The following is a 19,637-nucleotide window of genomic DNA, read 5'->3' as shown; positions in this document are numbered from 1 at the left end:
TCTTTAGGATTGATTGTTTTATATTTTGAAAAATTTCTGTACTGAACATGTTTTCTACAACTAGAAATACTGGATTTAAAAAGAGGGGCGGTTATATTTTTCAGTGCTTCTAGTACAGTAGTTTAAATACTCTAGCTTGCATTGAGATGTCACCTCACACCTGTTGGATGGCTATCATCAATAAATCAACAAACATCAAGTGTTGGCGAGGATGTGGAGAAATGGGAACCCTTGTACACTGTTGGTGGGAATGTAAATTGGTGCAGCCACTGTGGAAAGCAGTATGAAGTTACCCCCAAAATTAAACATGGGACTGCCTTATGACCCAGTGATTCCACTTCTGAGAATATAGCCAAAGAAGCCCAAACACTAATTCGAAAGAATACATGAACCCCTGCTTTCATTGTAGCATTATTTACAATAGCCAAGATCTGGAAGCGGCCCACGTGTTCATTAGTAGATGAGTAGATAAAAAAGCTGTGGTACATTTACACAGTGGACTACTATTCAGCCATAAAAAAGGAGGACATCTTTTTAAAAAGAATTTATTTATTGATTTTAAAGGGGGGACGACAAGTATCAACTCATAGTTGCTTCACTTTAGTTGCGCATTGATGTGTGTCTCGTGTGCTTTGACTGGGGAAGCCCAAGGTTTCAAACCAGCGACTAGAAATCGAGGTTGATGCTCTACCCACTGTGCTACCACAGGCCAGGCAAAGAAGAAGGAAACCTCACCTTTGTGACAGCAAGGGTGGACCTGGAGATCATTATGTTAAGTGAAATAAGCCAGTCAGAGAAAGACAAGTACCATATGATTTTACTCATATGTGGAATCTAATGAACAAAATAAACTAACAAAATGGAAGCAGTCATAGAGAACAGACAGCTGTCAGAGGGTTGGGGGTTGTGTGGCTCAGTGAAAAAGGTGAAGAAATTATGCAAAAAGAAAAAACCTCACAGACCCAGACAACAGTGTGGTGATTACCAGAGGGAAAGGGGGTGGGGAGGTCGAAGAGGTCAGAACGGGGATAGATGGTGATGGAAGGAGACTGACTTGGGGGGGGGGTGAACTCACAATACAGTGTACAGATGATGTATTATAGATTTGTACACCTGAAACCTATATAATTGTATTATCCAATGTCACCTCAATAAATCCAATAAAAATAAAAACAAACACCCTCTATTGCAAAAAAAAAAATCATATAAAAGATAAGACCTTTTGGCTCTGAAGTCAGCATGGCACTATGACTTACTTACTAGCTATTCCTTACAGGCATAGTAATTAACCTCCCTGAGCCCCAGTTTTCCCATCTGTTGAATGGGGATAATCCTGTCCCTGCTTCATCGTTCTGGTGAGGATTAAAGGTGTTAATATATATACAGTGCTTAGAACTTTGCTTAGTGCATAGGGGCTCAACGTGTGTTAGCTGGTGTGCTTGCCACTACTAAGGCACCAGGTTAGACTCTTTTAGGTACAGTACCTCACTTACTCCTTTAATCTGCCCCACAAACCTGCATAGTGCAAGCAGAAACAGAAGAGAAGTAAACATACCTGGCCATGGATGTCAGAGCAGGGACAGGGACACAGGTTCAAGCCACCACCTCTGGAGGTCATGTGTTGACCACCTGACCCTGCTGGAAATAACTTGGTCAGTCCTGTGCATTCGTTCTGGAGAACTTCTTGGAGAATCCTGGGTTCCAGAAGTGGTCAGGGGACTGTTTCCTGAGGCTGACTCGGAGGGTCCTGCCTTGGGCAGCTTGCCCTCCAGTGGCAGATACAGGAAGTGCATCTCTCCTGGGTCACAAGAGCCTCTTGGCGTGGGGAGTAGGGCAATGGATTCAGAGTCAGAAAACCTGTATCAGGGCCCCATCGTTTCACTTGGGAGCACGGAGGCCACCCCACCTTAGACCTGGCTCCTCCCAGCCTCGCCTGGGCTACAGCAGTAAGCCATCATTTATAACCCCTCCCAGTCACCTTGCCAACCAGCAGACATGTTCTTGTCATTTTCATAGGTAAAGACCCCAGTGTGTGTGTGTGTGGGGGGTGCCCTCTGGCCAGGGGCAGAGACCTCGCGTTTATTCAAGGCCTGGCCCGAGCTGAAAGCTTGCTGTAAGACGCCGCTCTGCAGCCTCACTTCGTGCCCCCCACCCACCCTCCGCACACCCCTGGCGCAGACCCTGGAGGGCACCAGGAGAAATGGGTCTGGGCTGTGGAACTGACGACTGGCTGGGCCAGGCAGCCACACTTGCCCAGATAGAAGACGGAGCAGCCTGGGTGTGGGCGACTGCACAGGCCAGCTCCCTTCTGGAATGCCCGTCCTTCTCCGTCTCCAGACGCACAGCCACCTCGCCTTCAGGTGCGGCTTGATCGGCTCCGTCTGGAACGTCGCCTGTCAGCACCCCGGGCAGCACAGCCGCTCCCTCTCCTCTGCTACCGAGTGCTAAGCCCTCACCCTCGCCCCCACGCCCCCACGCCCACGCCCACGCCCCCGCCCCCGCCTGCCCTGCTGCGCCGTGGGCGTGTGTGCGAGTCTCTGTGTGTGTTTTCCACTTGGCCTCCTGCTGGATGGGGAGCTTCCTGGGGCAGAGGTGGTATCAACCATGGGAGTCGCGCCCCTCCCTCGTAAGGTGCCCCCCCCACCGCACGCACATACATTCCAGTGCTCATGGTGGACTGGACGGTCATGCCAAGGTGAAGGCGTGTCCCAGCCCCTCAGACGTCCAGTCCCAGTCCCTGCCCGTGCACCTTCTCCATCCGCCCCCTCATGGAGATGTTCAGTGTGGCCCCACGCAGGACTGGGGGCAGAGCGGCCCTGAAGTACAAGCCAAAACGAGTCTGGAGCAAACCATCTGATGACTGTGGCTTGACTCAATGTGAGGCGAGTAAACACTGAGCAGAATGGTGTTTTGATTACCACGTAGGCATTGTGAATGTTTCTGTCTCTCCAGTGTTCTCTTCCCCCGACTCACGTGGGAAATACACCCTGCCACGCCTCAGAAGAGCCCTCTGTGGGCAGGGCCATTGGGGCAATGCTGGAAATGATCAGCCTAAGAAAGGAGAATGACAGGACTCTTTGGACAGGGGGTTTAGCCTCCTTTTTGGTAATTAAAATTTATTTTAAATTTCAAGGCTGTGTTTATCAAGACTGAAGAGGGTGGTGTACAGCGTACATAGCCTAATCCCCTTTCAGAGCTGATGCTTTCTCAGGGAAGTTGAATGGAGAGGGAGTATTGAGGTCAGTTTTGATTTCTAAAAACATTATGAGCATGTGCTGGGGGCCAGCCTCTGTCCCTGTGCTGGGGAGGGGGTGACATAAAGTTAAACTGCATAAGGAGCCTGCCTTCAATCAGACAGCTGTGAATTAGGTATAAATACAAGTAGAAAAGGTCTCAGAGCTCTAGGAAAGGTCTGTAGTTCAGATCCCCACAGATTGATCCTGGATGGCTTTCTGGAGGAGGTGGCATTCTAAGCAGGCTTTGGAAGATACCAAGACTTTCATTTTTTTGTTTGTTTGTTTTTCGATTACAGTTGACCTACAATATTATGTTAGCTTCAAGTGTACAACATAGTGATTAGACTTTTATATCACTTAATGAAATGATTCCCCGATAAGTCAGTCTAGTACCAATCTGACGCCCTATATAGTTATTACAATGTTATTGTCTACATTCACCGTGCTGTACTTCACATCCCTGTGACTATTTTTATAACGGGTGATTTGTACTTCTAAATCCCTTCACCTTTTCCGTCCTTCCCCCCAACCCCCTGTCTGGCTACCATCCGTTTGTCACTGAGGCTTTTAATGTTAGTTAACTGGGGCTGAGGAAGGACAGCCCAGGGGAAGGACATAATGAACAAAGGCACAAAAAGTGCAGCTTTCTCGGAAACTTGGGGGCCCTTAGCTGGGCCAGAGTAGGACCCAGGAAGAGGGCGGGCACCAGCTTGGGAAGGGAAGTTGGGGGTCATGTGGTGGGGCGTGTTTGCACCCTCATGGGTCAGCAGTGAACATGACCCTTGCCGGCTGCGGTGTGATGGGTGAACGTTTCTACCTCTCCGTCTCTGAAGATGGTTTATAGAGGGATGGTTACTAAGTGACCCATTGGCAGGATGCAGAGAAAGAAAGGATCTGGCTCCTCTCTGCCTCCACCCCCACTCCCATCTGCTAAGAAGAGAGTAATATTTCGGATTCTGAGCTTGGTGAGACAGGCTGCGAGGCTGTCAATCTTGGCTCTTGCTCGTGCTAGCTGTGCGATTTCAGGTGGGCGACTTAACCTCTCTGTGCCTACATTTCCCCAACGGCAGTGTAATGGAATAATGTAATTAGGATAGCACCGAAGAAATAAGGTTCTTCTGAGCAAAAAAAAGGAAGCAACACATGAGACTTAGAGCCATGCCTGAGAAACGGCAAGTGCCTGGTGAGTGTGGGCTGCTGCTTCTTTGCTGGAGCTGCTGTCTGGTCGGTCCTGCCCAGCTTGGATTATGCCTCAACCCTGGGCATCGCTGCTGAGACACTGTCTCCGGCTCCCAGGAGCTGGGTCTTACGAAGTACGGGGCGGGGTCTGCCAGGTAGTTCCCATCCCCAAAGGGGAAAGCAGCTCGGCTGGAGGGCAAGGTCACAGGGCGCCGTTTAGACGCACACCCAGGGCTTCTGCAAGCCAGCTCCCGCGGCTGCTTGGGAACAGCTCGGGCCGTCCCAGGCCCCAGGAGAGCTGGCACCACGTGCTCTGGGTGTAGCTCTGCCTCCCAGCTAAACTGAGCTGCAGCGTCTCAGGGACAGGGTCTGCTCGTCTCGTCTCCCATGTCCCTTTCTCCCAGCCTGCTCTGCTCTTCTTGAAATTGATGTCCTACCTCCCAGGCTGGGTGAGGAGAGGGGAGGGGGTTGGGGACCTGCCTCTGCGACAGCGCAGCACAGGTGAGCAGGTATGGAGGAGGAGGGGCTTCCAGATGACCAGGCTCTGGGTGCTCAGATCCCAAGGCAGCACCCATCTGGTGAGGGTGCTAGACCCTGCACCAACTGTGGGGGGTTGGGGGACCATCTGAAATACCCGTGAGATCCTTCAGAAGGGGAATTTTCAGACTCCAATGCCCGTTCTTAGAGGCCTAGAAGTAGGTGTTTCATCTTGTCCCCTCTGGTAGGTGTTTCTGGGTCAGTGGGCGAGGATATTGTGGGAGGTGGGCAGCCTTGTGGGTCATGTGTGGCCGGGAATGGTGTAACCAGCACCAAGTGGTGTTGGGAAGAGAGGGGTCTGGCATGACTCCCGGGCCCCTGGGCAAGGCAGCTGTGAACCCTTCATGCCTCAAGCTCCCCAGCTGTAGAATAGGATCTAACCTGCCTCCCGAGGTCACCGGGCGGATTATCGGAACACACAAAAACCACTTAACTTTCTTGAACAATTTCTCCAGTGCCGACAGGCAGCAGGGCGCCCGAGACCCAGCTGTGAGCAAGACAGACCCTGCCTCCTGTCGTGGGGGATGGGGTAGCTTTCCGCATAAGGCCTGGCACACGGTAAGCTCTCAAGTGATCCGTGGTACCTGTTGTTGATCAGAATTAGTATTATTTAAGCCAACCTCGGAAGGGGTTTGTTTGATGTTTCCAGTAATCTGTGTTTGGAGTGTAAGCAGCTTATCTGGACAGAACTAGGACTTCTGGGCAGGGTAACTTGCCCAGGCGTGGCCTGTGACCCTGCCCTTGAGGCTCGGTTCATTCTGTGTGCTGAAATTCCAGGTGGTCCGGGGCGGGGGGACCTGGGGTGGGGGCGGTTCCGTGGCTGGGAAGATGTGTCCTGGAAGGCATCTGGGAGGGCAAATGCATTTCACGGAGGACGTTTGAGAGGCTCCCACATCCTCCCTACTCTCCCTGGCCCCTGGGGGGTCTGTCTGCAGTCCCCATAGACCGGCTTCCTGTGCCCTCCTGCAGGGTCCGAGGGAGGATGCGCACAGCGGGAGCGGTGGGGTTCCGGGGCTGCGAATGGGGGCGTGGTGGCAGGGACCTGTCTCCAGAGAGTATTTTTTTACCACTGATGTGGTCTAAAATTGCTGGTGACTATAAGAAAGCCAGCTTTCATTATTACTTTTTATTGTAGAAAAATATGCATACTATCCAATCTACCACATTAGCCATGGTTAAGTGCATTCACATTGTTGCGCAACCATCACCAGCATCCTTCCTCAGAAATTTCCCATCTTCCCAAACCTAAACTCCGTACCCGATACACACTCACTCTCACAGCCCCCGGGCAGCCCCGCCCTGCTCGCTGTCTCTAGGAATGTGACTACCCTGGAGGCCTCACAGAGTGCAGTCGTCCAGTGTTTGTTTCTTTGTGACAGGCTTATTTCACTTAGCACAGTGTCCTCAGGGCTCATCCGTGGTCTAGCACGTGTCAGTACTCGTTCCTTGTGAAGGACCAAATGATATTCCTTCACCTGTCCGTGCCACCTTGTTTCTATTCGTTCTGCTCGAGCCCCTGCTTTCAGTTCTTTGGGGTACATTCCCACGAGTGGAATTGCCGGATCAAGCGGTAATTCTAGGTTGAATTTTCTGAGGACTCGCCACAGTATTTTTAAACTCCCTCAGACACAGTGCACCCTCTATGGCCTGCACTGGGGTCAACACTCCCGGCCCTGCTGGTACCCCGTTCCTGTACTGTTTTCCTCTGCGGTTGCCTTGATAAACCTTGAGAGACCCCAGAAGGACCCGTGTGCGGGGGCTTAGGCTGGGGAGTGCAGAGGTGCTCAGGCGAGGCCCCGTCACACTGGCCGGTCTCCCCAGGACTCAGAGTGAGGCTGTGGTTCCGTGGCTGCCGGAGCGCAGGCCGGGGACCATGTCCTCTTTGGTGTTTTGAAGCTCCCGATGATTGACTTCCAAATTTTTCACTCAAAGAAGGCCCCCAGGCATTGACAGGGGGCACCTGTCCTCAGGGCTGCACTTGAACCAATGGCACAGCCTCTTGGCTCACAAGCCACTTAGTGTCTACAGTTGTAGAGTTGTGGGGCAGGGATGCCACACTTCCCGTTCCTCTGTTGGCACCAAGGAGGCGTCCTTGCCCATCTGCTCGTCTGCCAGCTCCAGGCGATGGTTCTGGGACTCACATGTTGACCCTGGCCCACATGGCCCGGCTCCTGGGTGGCAAAGCCACGCCCCTGTGCCCAGCCAGTGCTCCTTCCCCAGGGCCTCACTGCCTCATTAGCAAGTTTCCGTTTCCTCTGTGATCCCTGTGGCCCTGAGCGTGCTGCTCAGATCTTCCTTCCCCTTGGGCTCCTGCATCCCCTGCACCCTCTTCACCTGGAGTTCTCCCGGGCTTGTCTGCCTTCTGAACCCGCCTCCTCTGCCCAGTCAGTCTGTGCCAGCTGATGTCCATGCAGGGCAAGTTGGTACTTTCTCTTCTCCAGCCCCTTGCAAGGTCTTTGCATCCCTCCTCCTACCTCTCTTTCCTCCTTCCTTCTCTTCTTCCTCTTTCCTCTTTCCTCCTCTCCTTTCTCCTCCCTCTTCTACTTCCTCCTTCCTCCTCCCTCCATCCCTTCATCCCTTCTCCCTCCATCCCTCCTTTCTCCATCCCTCCATCCCTCCATCCCTCCTCTCTGCATCCCTCCATCCCTCCATCCCTTCTCCCTCCATCCCTCCTTTCTCCATTCCTCCATCCCTCCATCCCTCCTCTCTGCATCCCTCCATCCCTTCTCCCTCCATCCCTCCTTTCTCCATTCCTCCATCCCTCCATCCCTCCATCCCTCCATCCCTCCTCTCTCCATCCCTCCATTCCTCCATCCCTCCATCCCTTCTCCCTCCACCCTTTCTTCCTTTATCCCTCCTCCCTCCTCCCTCTTTTCAGACCTCCCTTGCTTCTCTTGAGCCTGTGACTCTTCAGCCTGGGGTGTCTTCACTGCTGTCCCCACTGGTCTTGCAGCCCAGGTTGACAGTTTCCTGCTTCCCTCCCAGGGGAGAACATCTCTCCGCTCAGCCAAGGTGTGCCCACGCCATCTCACCTTCCCCTGAGCAGAGAGGGCACGGTGACTGCCGCCCAGAACCTGTTTGTTCCTGGCCTCCCACTCGGTCTCACTAGCCCGTCAGCCTTTATTACATTTATGACATCTTTAAACATTCAACACTTCTACCTTAATTTTACTCCCCTTCTCCCTGGTTAGAACAGGACTCTTCCTCCAGTTCATTTTCATCCTTAAGATCCAACAAAACCTTTTCTCAAAATGTTTTCTGAAACTTTATTCTCTACTACCAGGAATCTGAAATAAGAACAGTCACAAAGATGATAAAGCATCCTCTGTGGCCGTACTCTGTCTTCCGGCCCAGACGGGGCGGGGCTGCCCCGTAGACTCTTGCGCCTTCCTGGACCACCTGCATCACTACACTGTCACCAGACAAGCCTGCAGTGTCGTTGTTTGTTTGTTTTATAGAAGTGGCATAGATACCAAGTCTGCCAGGGAAAACGACACTGTTTTAGGAACCTCAAGTTGGCCACGACCAGAAGGAGGTGCAGTATTAGAAAGGGTGCCAGCTAGCATAGCAGACCCTCATAGTTCAGCGTCTCAGCACAGGAAACGTTTGCTTCTCACTGTGTAGCACTCCAGGGAGCGTTCCCGCTGGGGGAGCTTCTTGCACATGGTCATTCAGGGACCTGGTCTGCTTCCATCTATGGCCTTGTCTCTCTAGGGCTTTGCATTTTGCACGTTCACCCAGCGGATGGGAAAAGAAGAGGGGTGGAATGAACACTCCTGATGCTTGGCACAGTTGGCCTGAAAGGACACATATAGTCCTTCCCCCACGGAGAGCTGGTCGCATGCCCCACCTAAATGCAAGGGGCCCTGGGAAGTGTCCCTGGCTGGACGGTTACTTCTCAGCAATGACTCTTCACTGGCAGAGCAAGCCACAGCCTTTTGAGGGCAGCTGACCATGTCCTCCGCACGTGGGAATGGAGTGGAGAGAGAGGCGGGGGGAGAAGAGACACTGCCATTCCCATCAAGCTCTGAATTTCACTGCAAAAGCTCCAGATCTTCCATCAGGCTTGGTCTGCAGGTTTTGTATGTGTCCCAGTGCAACTCTTGTGCCCCAGGATGAGGCCCGGTGTGGTCATTACCACTTGAACTGTGATTTTCCCAAAGTCTGTCTTGGGACCCATTATCGCAGGCTTCTGGAAGTGAGCTCCACATAGAGAGTCTGTCTGACTGTCTGTCTGTCTGATTCACCACTGTCCACACCCCTTCACCCCAAGTGCCTAAAACGGTATGTGGACCTGGCAGGTGTGGGTGGTGGTTGTGTATCTCCTGTTTCACCTGCTCTTCTGCAGTGTGACCATGACACTCCTCCATCATGTCCCCTCCACCATCAGGTCCCTTCTCCGTGGATCTAGGCTGGCCTAGTGACTTTCTCGACCACTTGAATGTGGCAGAAGAGAGATTCTGGACTTCGAGACTAGGTCACAAGAAGCCTTGTGGCTCCATCGGCAGCTCGTGGGACTCTCCCTCTCAGAGCCCAGCTGCTGTGCTCCGAGCAGCCCAAGTGACACTGGAGACATTCCATGCGGCAACCCCAGCTGGGCTCTTGGCCAATGGCCAGTGTCAACCGCCAGCCATGTGAACGCACTGTTGTGGGCGTCCGTCCCAGCTGAGCCTTCAGATGACAGACAGCAACTTCAGCTGACATCTGACAGCAGCTGCACGTGAGACCCCACGCGAGAGCAACCGCGGTGACCCCGGCTTCACATTCCCTCTGCTGCCCGCTCTTCCCAAGGAGCCCGGGCCCAGGCCGAACCATCGGCAGCAGCTCTGGCTGCGAGTGGGACACTTTGGACAGCGCCTTTCTCTAACAGCTCTTTCCTCCTCCCCAGGGCTCTCTTGACTCGAATGAACTTCTCTTTCAACATTGTCAGCGTAATTTTCTTCTTCTTTTTTTTTTTTTTGTATTTTTTCTGAAGCTGGAAACGGGGAGAGACAGTCAGACAGACTCCCGCATGCGCCCGACCGGGATCCACCCAGCACGCCCACCAGGGGGCGACGCTCTGCCCCTCCGGGGCGTTGCTCTGTCAAGACCAGAGCCACTCTAGCACCTGGGGCAGAGGCCAAGGAACCATCCCCAGCGCCCGGGCCATCTTTGCTCCAATGGAGCCTTGGGTCAGCGTAATTTTCTAGAAGTGAGGCAGGCTTTCTGGATTTACTGATTAGGGTACAGAAAAACTAGCATGTCTTGGTCTGAAAAACACATTGGGTGGTGATCTCATTTATAATATTAGGATTATTGAAAGAAGATACAAAGGTAGATTGTCTTCCTTTTCTCTTGAGTCCCTGGATTTTGTCAGCCTTGCTTGATTTCATGCTGATGACCCTTCTGCCTGCCACTTACCTTCTAAGATGTCCAGGTCCTGATGGCTCTGTTTGTATCCATCACAAACAACACCTTAATTTACATATCGGGCGACAGCCCCCCTCTGGGTGGTGGCTGGAAGTGGACTCGTGATTCCAGGTTTGTTGGTTGCTTCGTGTGTCCTACTGTTCAGCTAGAGTCCACGTTCAGGGCCACCCACTGACGAGGGCCTCGGAGTGGGAGGTGGGCACCCAGGCGCCTCCGGGACAGGATCACAGAGGCCTCTGAGTTGGTTCAGAGTTGTGCGAAGAGTCGAAGGGAGAAACGATCAGTGAAGACCGACTTTTTCTGTCTGTCCCTCGTAGACTCTGACTCTCGGTGGGCAGTACCCCCTCTGGAGGTCTCTAAGGAACAGGGATGTGTGGAGGTTCCAGGAGTTTCTGGCGTTGTCCTGATGACCAGGGAATCCTGCAGCGCCCAGGGTGTAGGGAGCTTGTCCCGTGTGGATGCGCGGCCTCTGAAACGGGGCTGGCCAGGCGTAGGGGACCCGGTGACGGTTCCTGTCTCGTTCCAAGACGAGCTCTTCATAGGAACGGTGCCGTCATCCCCAGTTTTCCTGTATCTTTAACCCTCACAGTTTGCTGATTTGTTGTTCTCTTTATAAATTAGAGTGTTTTTCTGCGTTTGGGGAAATCACATCCATTTGTAATATTTTTAAATGCAGCCTTCTGCAAGCAGTAAAAAAAAAAAGGGGAATCCAGATGGGAAATTGTTGCAATTGTAATATTATTCCTACTGTAATCCTACATGAAATTTTGTCCAAAATGATCGTTAAAGACACTCTGATCAGATGATGTCACTCCAGTAGAAATTTTGGTTATTCTTCGCGTAACATGTAAAACTACTCTGGACCATGAATACACTGAACACACACATCATGTAAGTTATCAGCAGTACCATCTCCATATTCTGTATGGATGTTGTTAAATTTCACATGATGGGTAGAGTGGGAAAGGAAGTGAATTCTCCTCAATCAGTTCAGGCTCTTCTGCTTTCACGACAAATTTCCCGGCCTCTTCTGCCCAAAGGAAGCAAGGTACCAATTCAGCGACGCCTTGGGGTAGCTCCCCACTTGACTGCCAGACAGCTTGAGTGACAGTGGAGTCAGGACAGAAGAATCAAAGGGTTGCAGGTAGGTGGGGAAGAGTCTGCGTGGCCTCCAGCATAAGTAAGGTGGTCAGGTTCTGAACGTTGACCCTGGATAGGTCTCTCTGGGTCGGCGATTCTCAGAGCAGGGTCTGTGGCTTAACTGGAAGATTTAGTGGGCCTCCTGACAGACCAGAGCCCCCCACACCCCCCCAAAACAAACAAATTAAAATACCTCCCTGGTTTTTGTACTGACGACTAGCTCCAAAAACTTTATTTGCAGAAATTGCCAAGGGTCACTTTTACCTGAGCTAGCAATTCAGGGCTGCTCTGCTAAGACTTTTTATTTGCAAACTAAAATGAGTGAGTTTCTGGAACTTGATCCGGGATTCTGCATGAGGCGATGCCAGCTGCACACCTGTAGGTGTGGAGGGTGGCTTCGCGGCCTGTTCGCCTGGTCGGGTCCTTGCGTCCCAGGGTAAGCATTAGCCACATCCGCGGCTTGGGGTTCCCGTTGGCCTGTAGTTAGACTGAGACTTGTGCATATTTTCATTTGAGTAAAGCACACCCCTGCCTCCTCACCCACCCCACCCCCTACTTGGTGTGGTGATGCTTTGTTTCCATCATGGAATCCTTTGTCCACTGGGACATGTGGGCTGATGAGGTTGGGTGAGTCCCCAGACACTCTTGTGTTCGCCCTTTATGGACCACGTGTGAAAAGGTAAATAGAAAAATGAAGGGTGTGGGGACCCGTGCTCCTGATCAAAGACTAGGGTGCAGAAAACATGCAGAAGGGGATGGAGACCAAATCTAGGGATGCAACTTTCTGTGACCTCCTATGGCTCGACGTGGTAAGCCACACCGACGGCGGCTGTGCTGTAACAGTTTAATCCCGGGGCTCTTGACCTGTGGTCGGGCAGGTGTTGTATAGAGCGTGCCTGACTTGGTATTTTACCCTTTCATTTCTCTTTCTTCGGTGGTCAGAATTTTTCTTGTTTGTGCAGCGGTCTGTTGAGTGGTGAGGCCATGTTGACAGATCTAATGGGGCATTCGAATGGCTTCCCGAATCTGTGGTCACCCCCCTCTAGTCATGGCGCCCCCCACCCTCCCGCAGGCCCCTTTTCTGCCAGTGAATAGATGAGAATCAGAGACTATGACACACAGGGTTATAGGGCTCCATCTCCGGAGAGTCTGATGAGCACGAGCCTCCAGCTCCTGCCTTTAAGTTACTGACAGCATTTTCTCTTAGTCTGGTAAGAAGCTGTAGGAAGAGAGTATACATGTTCTTGATCTCTGAGTTTTAACCGCTTATAAAGTCTTCTGTAGAGAAGCATTATGGGAAAAGGGAAAGGCTCCGCCCCCTCTGCTGTGGCTGTTTAAGGGGCTGTTCAGTCGCTCTGAGGTTGGAGGATGGTGTGAAATACAGCCCAGTGGGAAATCCTAAATTGGCATTTGGAATGCAGAGGTGTCTGTTCTCAGAAGCCCACGGAGAATGAGCCTCCCTCTGTGCCCGCTCCTCCAGCTCCTGCCTGGCTTCTCCCGGCTGGGTGGCGTTGGGAGGAGTCCCTGAGTCACCATGTGGAGCCGCCATCTGTGGCTGATTGAGCAATCTCGGCCTGGAACTATTTGGGTGTCTGTCTGTGGCTGGAAAACAAGCCTGTGAGGAGCCAAAGGCGGCTTCCATGACACCCACCCAGCCTTAGTGCTCTCTCTCCCGTTCGGGGAGGGGGAAGAGGGCTTGCGTGACAGCGGTTGCCCAAGTGTCCTGGAGGAGGGCACAGTCTGAACACAAGGGGGATTTAAGTTAGCAAGAGGGGTGGGGTGGGGACATGAGCAAAGCGTGGAGGAGGTCACAGTGGCCAGAGATTGTGAGCAGGACAGGGGTCCTGAGAGATACCGCACGCCAGGCTGGACCTGTGCAGGCAGGGCCATGTTCTGGAAGGAAAGGACGTCTCTGCATGTTTTGCTTGTGATGATCTAACGCTGTAAGTGGGATTTAATAAAAGTAAGAGCCCATCTGGTAGCGAGGCTTTATCTACCTTTATATTATGTTTCTCACCCTAAAAATAGAAGCAAATGACGTAGATATTTAGAATTCATAGAGTAAGTCAGATTTGACTCCAATGCAGTCCTGAATCAGAAAACTTGACATGTGGCAGCGGGAGCCCAGCCGACTCCTCATGACCATGCAGCCGAAGCAGGGGACATGCGGCCAGACCCCGTCACAAACCCTGCACCCTGGGCCCTGGCTCGGGGCTGGGCCAGGAGGGGGGCAGGCCATTGCTGTTCTTCCTTTTAGATCCACACATCCAATCTAGGCCTCGTTTCTGTTGTTTTTTAACATCCCTGGTGTTTGCATACTTCAGTTAGTATAAATATCTACATGGGCCATTGTGGTTGGTGAACCAGTAGCTGGAAGCCAGTTGGCAACAAAGGGGTTGGCCCAGTGCCACGCTGAGGAGGGCCTCATCCCCGGGGCAGCAGGGGCACTGAGGGCCTCTGAGGAATGGCCTGGCATGCCTCCTCAGAGGGAGACAGCAGGGCTAAGCAGCGAGGTTGGCAGCGGCATCGCACCAAGTGCTGGAGAAGTGGGCACGCAGGAACCGCTTTGGAAGAAAAGCTGGTAGGACTGTGGGGGGTGGAGGAAGGGAAGGGAGAGGCACAGACTGGGCCGGCCTCCAAGGCCCAGTCTCGCTGGCATCACCTCCTCCTTCCTGAAGCTTTCCGTGTCCTAAGAAAAAACCTTGTTAGCCTCAGTCCCTGGCTTGCCGTGGACCCGAGAGGTTCCCTCCCATCAGTCCCACCTGGTGGGCTCCAACATGCCCCTGTGATGCTCTCCAAGGTGGGAAGGGGGCAGGGCCGAACCAGGTGCAGAGACTCATCTGGAGGGAGACAGCTACGCAAGATGGAGTCACCACAGAAGGGACACTTGTCTTTCCCACGGGGTGGCCCTTTCTTACTCAGTGACTGCTTCTTTGCCAGGACGAGAGCCTCCTGGACCAGGGCATGCGACACGCTTGGTAATTATACAGTGTTTATACAGTGTTTGAGGATGAACCTGTGGCCTCCCAGGGGGATTCCAGCGATATTCAGGATCTATCTATCTAGAGGAAGAGAGAGAGAGAGAGAGAGAGACAGGGACACTGAGCTGCTCCTGTGTGTGCCCTGACCGGGGAATTGAACTGACAACCTCTGCACTTCAGGATGATGCTCCAACCATCCGAGCTATCCGGCCAGGGCTTAATTTCTTTTTTATTTTCAGAGAGACAGAGAGTGAAAGGGAGAGAGAGAGGAGAGGGAAGGGAAGCATTCATTTCCTGTTCCACTCAGTCATGCGTTCCTTGCTTGCTTCCCGTGCGTGCCCTGACCTGACCAGGGATGGAACCCACAACTTTGTTGTTTCGGGATGGTCCCCTTAACCGACTGAGCTAACTGGCCAGGGCTGAGGTTCAGGATCTTAATTAACAATCTTAGCAACCTGATCCTGCTGAGCCTTGCTGGGTGACATTTAAATGCCAGCACATTCATGAACTACCTGGGGAGAGGATGGTTCGTTTATTCAGGCTCAATTGATCTTAAAATGCGTTTTCAGTAGGATACAGAGTTCTCTAGACCGGGGTTCTCGAAAATAACATGTTGTTAATTTCATGCACACTGAGTTACAAATGTCCTTCTGTGGGGGGTCTGAATTGCCATCAACTTGCTTAGGTAGGTGGCTCTGACCTTGCGTTTGACACCTACTAGATGGGATAAAGCGTTCCCATTGGACAGGAGGATCACAGACAGTTCGGATTGGCAGCAACCAGATCTGATGCTTGTCTTCTCCAGGAAGAAGGGGCACGATGAATATACTGCAGGGAAACTGGGAAAAGGCAGTTGGAGCTTCACAAAATTTGGAGAGAAAATAACATGATATTACTGCTACTTTTCATAGGCAAGGTGTAAACTGGAGAGGAATCGGTATTTCGTGGTGTTGACGTTTTAAGCTAGATGTTGCCCTGTGTTTCGATAGAAAGTCATTTTCTTGTCTTCTGGGAGCAGCTGTGAATCTTTGGAGCATCTTCAGTTGCTTCCATCCGCCTTTACATTGCAGCGATGGGCTGGGGCTCAGCTGACTCCCAGGGCGTTGCAGGAGCTGGTCATCTCCTCCTTTAATAACCCCCCCCCAGCATATTCTCCAGGGAGAATTGTTTTCTTTTTTGTATTTTTCCGAAGTTAGAAGCTGGGAGGCAGTCAGACAGACTCCCGCATGCTCCCCGCAACCGGGATCCACCCAGCATGCCCACCAGGCGGTGATGCAATGGCGTTGCTCCATTGCAGCTGGAGCCATTCTAGCACCTGAGATGGAGGCCATGGAGCCACCCTCAGCATTCGCGCAACTTTGCTCCAGTGGAGCCTTGGTTACGAGAGGGGAAGAGAGAGAGAGAGGAAGGAGAGGAGGAGGGGTGGAGAAGCAGATGGGTGCTTCTCCTGTGTGCCCAGGCCAGGAATTGAACCTGGGCCTTCCACATGCTGGGCTGACACTCTACTGCTGAGCCAATTGGCCAGGGCCTACAGGGAGAATTTTTATCTTATTGGTTGGTCAGTTAAGATAATTGCAGTGAAATTTATTAATTGCAAATGTAGTTAAGAGAAGAGAGTTGTATGTGGCCATAAAGAAAGCTTTGCAGAGCCTGAACCAGGTGGTGGTGCAGTGGATAGAGAGTTGTTCTGGGATGCTGAGGACCCAGGTTTGAAACCTTAAGGTTGCTGGCTTGAGCACGGGCTCATTCGGCTTCAACACAGGCTCACCCACTTGAGCATGGGATCATAGACATAACCCCATGGTAGCTGGCTTGAGCAAGGGGTCACTGGCTTGGCTGGAGCCCCCCAGTCAAGGCACGTATGAGAAGCAATCAATGAACAATTAAAAGTTCCGCAACTACCAGTTGATGCTTCTCATCTCTTTCCCTTCCTCTCTATCTTGCAAAAAAGTAAATATAAAAAAGAAGAAAGAGAAAAGAAAGACAAAGAAAAGCTTTGCAGAGAAGGAGAGCTTGCCTCGTTTAATCTGGGGGTCGGGGAGGAGTGAAGAGTGGATGGGACACAATTACAATTTTAAATAAAGTACCAATATGTTGGAACAGGTGGTGTTCTGTTAATGATCTGTAATTTTGGTAACTCGATAAGATGGAAAAAATCAGATGTTGGCTCAGAGTTGGGGGACACACACCCACCACCCGCCCAGAGAACAGGTAAACCAGGGGAGAGGAGACTCGATGGGACTTGACTGGAAAGCTCTGGCCACAGTCACCTCCTTTGGACCACACAGGGTGTGGCACCTTTTACTCACTAGGACCATCCACCCTCCCTGGGGAAGTACTGAACTGAATATAATTGAGCACATACTCACCTGTAACGGGAGTCCATGTCATAATTAGCTGCAACAACCAGTCAGTTCAGTGGGGTTTTTTTTCTGGCAGGCCTAAAAGCAACCTGGGAGCGTGGGTCCCCCGTTATCCTTGCCTGTTCTGGTTTATTTCTGTGCGATCTGGGGTTTAGTAGGAGACACAATCTTTGCAAATGTAAGTTAGAGCTTTTGTCAACACCCTTGATGCCTGGTGTAAACACGCATGTTTGAAGAGTTATTGGAGAAAGGCAGGAAACAAATCTCAACTCTCATTGGTACTTTTGCCAGCTCCCACTTGAGAGCAGAAGTTGGGAAGTGGGGGTGTGAAAGCCAAAGTGGAAAGGATTGTTTTGAAACTAACTCCACTTCGTAGAGTGGGAGGCACTCACACCCTACGGTGCCCAGGAACCGGAAGTCCTTGCATCGCCAGGGCAGGAGGAGACCCAGGAACCGGAAGTCCTTGCATCGCCAGGGCAGGAGGAGACCCAGGAACCGGAAGTCCTTGCATCGCCAGGGCAGGAGGAGACCCAGGAACCGGAAGTCCTTGCATCGCCAGGGCAGGAGGAGACCCAGGAACCGGAAGTCCTTGCATCGCCAGGGCAGGAAGAGACCTAGGAACCGAAAGTCCTTGCATCGCCAGGGCAGGAGGAAACAATGAAGAGAAAGGGCTCCAGTCTCATCACACAGGCTCATAAGGAAAAGTCAGAAGTCACCTGCCTCTCAGAGTTATTACCCAGCAGGACTTGCAGTTGACATCAACAAAAGTTGATTGCACCCTATTTGTGTGCCTGGCGCTGTGCTAGGAGCTGTTGGTGTGAAATAGAAAAGTAAAATACTGGGTCCTGACCAGTGAGCTCAGTTGGTTAGGAGCGTTGTCTCGAAACGACAAGGTTATGGTTTTGATCCCTGGTCAGGGCACACACGGGTAGCAACCAGTGAGTGCACGACTGAGTGGAACAACAAATGAATGCTTCCCTTCCCCCTCCACTCTCTCTCTGTCTTCCTCTCTCTGTCTCTAAAAAAAGAAAAAACAAGACATTAAGCCCTGGCCAGATAGCTCAGTCAGCTGGAGCATCACCCCAGAGCGCGGAGGTCACCTGTTTGGTTCCCCAGTCACGGCACCTGGAGGAGCAGCTCGATGTGCCTGTCTCTCTCTCCCTGCCTCTCTCAAAACAAATAAGAAAATAAAATACTGTCCTCAAGGGCTTGTGCTGAAGGTCTGTCTGGGAATAGGTCACTGTATGCAGCTGTGCAGGTTGTGCACTGTACACCCCTAGAGGGCGCCATGCAAAACATAGACATTGTTGATTTGACTCTTTATTATGACAGTATTCCAGTAGATGGGAGCAAAACGTCTTGAGGAAGGGCCAGCTTTTTTTAATTCTAGGCACCCTGTGGGCTAGAATGGCCTGAAAGTGGAGGTGGAAAGAGAAACATTCGCAGTACTATTTGACAGCAGCTGGTGTTGATCTGTGTGCAGAAGACAGAAGGACTTAGAGCAGGGGTCCCCAAACTATGGCCTGCGGGCCACATGCGGCCCCCTGAAGTCATTTATCTGGCCCCCGCCGCACTTCTGGAAGGGGCACTTTTTCATTGGTGGTCAGTGAGAGGAACATAGTTCCTATTGAAATACTGGTCAGTTTGTTGATTTAAATTTACTTGTTCTTGCCTGACCAGGTGGTGGTGCAGTGGGTAAAGTGTCGGACTGGGATGCGGAAGGACCCAGGTTCGAGATCCCGAGGTCGCCAGCTTGAGCGTGGACTCATCTGGCTCGAGCAAAAAAAAAAAAAAAGAAAAAGCTCACCAGCTTTGCTGGCTCAAGCAAGGGGTTACTTGGTCTGCTGAAGGCTCGCTTTCAAGGCACCTATGAGAAAGCAATCAATGAACAACTAAGGTGTTGCAACGAAAAACTGATGATTGATGCTTCTCATCTCTCTCTGTTCCTGTCTGTCTGTCCCTATCTATCCCTCTCTCAAACTCTCTCTCTCTGTCCTTGTGAAAAAATAAATAAATAAATAAATAAATTTGTTCTTTATTTTAAATATTGTATTTGTTCCCGTTTTGTTTTTTTACTTTAAAATAAGATATGTGCAGTGTGCATAGGAATTTGTTCATAGTTTTTTTTTATAGTCCAGCCCTCCAACGGTCTGAGGGACAGTGAACTGGCCCCTTGTGTAAAAAGTTTGGGGACCCCTGACTTAGAGGGACACCTCCATATACCTGGGAGAGTCACAGAAAGCCTCACAAAGGGGCTTTTGGAAGGCCATGCCCCCCTTACCAGTATCATATAGTGATAGTCATATAGTGGCAAAGATATTGTGTTCAACACCCAGACTGCACGGATGCAAATCCCAAATGTGTAGTATACTGTGTGGCCTTGGGCTAGTTACCTAACCTCTCTGTGCCCTGTTTGAGTTGCTGCTAACTCTGCAAATTTCCCAGGATTTGTGTCTGCCCAGCCAACCAGGTGGTTCTGTAGGTGTGAAGCATGGGGAGCTGACAGGCTTCTCTGCCCTGTCCATGTGCAGTTCTCTCCTCAAACACTCCTGCCTTTCCTGAGTGCAGACCAAAGTTCAAAGGCAACCACTGATAACAAAACCCATTCTGTTTTCCTGTTAGCACAATGCCCTGTGAAAACAATATGCAAATGCATCTAGGCCCATTGCCTGATTTCCTTGATGATGCCTGAAAGAAGCAATGGATTTGTTCTATACATTTAAGCACTTTATCGTTTTTTTGATTGTGGTCCTCAAGTAGCGTTTATCAGCTTTACTCTTGTTTCAACGCAC

General features: G+C 51.5%; 1 protein-coding gene and 1 long non-coding RNA gene across 6 annotated transcripts in view; both read left to right on the top strand.

The window, feature by feature from the left end:
* SLC24A4 (solute carrier family 24 member 4) overlaps positions 1-19,637 on the top strand; it is a 171,328-nt gene that overhangs the window by 72,141 nt on the left and 79,550 nt on the right. The window contains exon 1 of one of the 4 annotated variants that reach the window (XM_066273897.1): positions 13,872-14,082. The exons of the other annotated variants lie outside the window; for them this stretch is intronic. The gene's annotated coding sequence lies outside the window, so the exon portion shown is untranslated. Of the gene's footprint in view, positions 1-13,871; positions 14,083-19,637 lie in introns of those variants that run through there. 4 annotated transcript variants of the gene reach the window in all.
* LOC136334107 (uncharacterized) lies at positions 4,791-18,829 on the top strand. Of its 2 annotated transcripts, none has more exons than XR_010731120.1 (3): positions 4,791-4,916; positions 5,408-5,510; positions 18,526-18,829. It is a non-coding gene; the product is annotated as an uncharacterized lncRNA (long non-coding RNA). The 2 variants fall into 2 exon arrangements; XR_010731121.1 differs by lacking the exon at positions 18,526-18,829 and adding an exon at positions 9,343-9,576.

Source organism: Saccopteryx bilineata, chromosome 4, assembly GCF_036850765.1.
Source record: "Saccopteryx bilineata isolate mSacBil1 chromosome 4, mSacBil1_pri_phased_curated, whole genome shotgun sequence".
Taxonomy (NCBI): domain Eukaryota; kingdom Metazoa; phylum Chordata; class Mammalia; order Chiroptera; family Emballonuridae; genus Saccopteryx; species Saccopteryx bilineata.
This window is presented reverse-complemented; position numbering and strand designations above follow the sequence as displayed.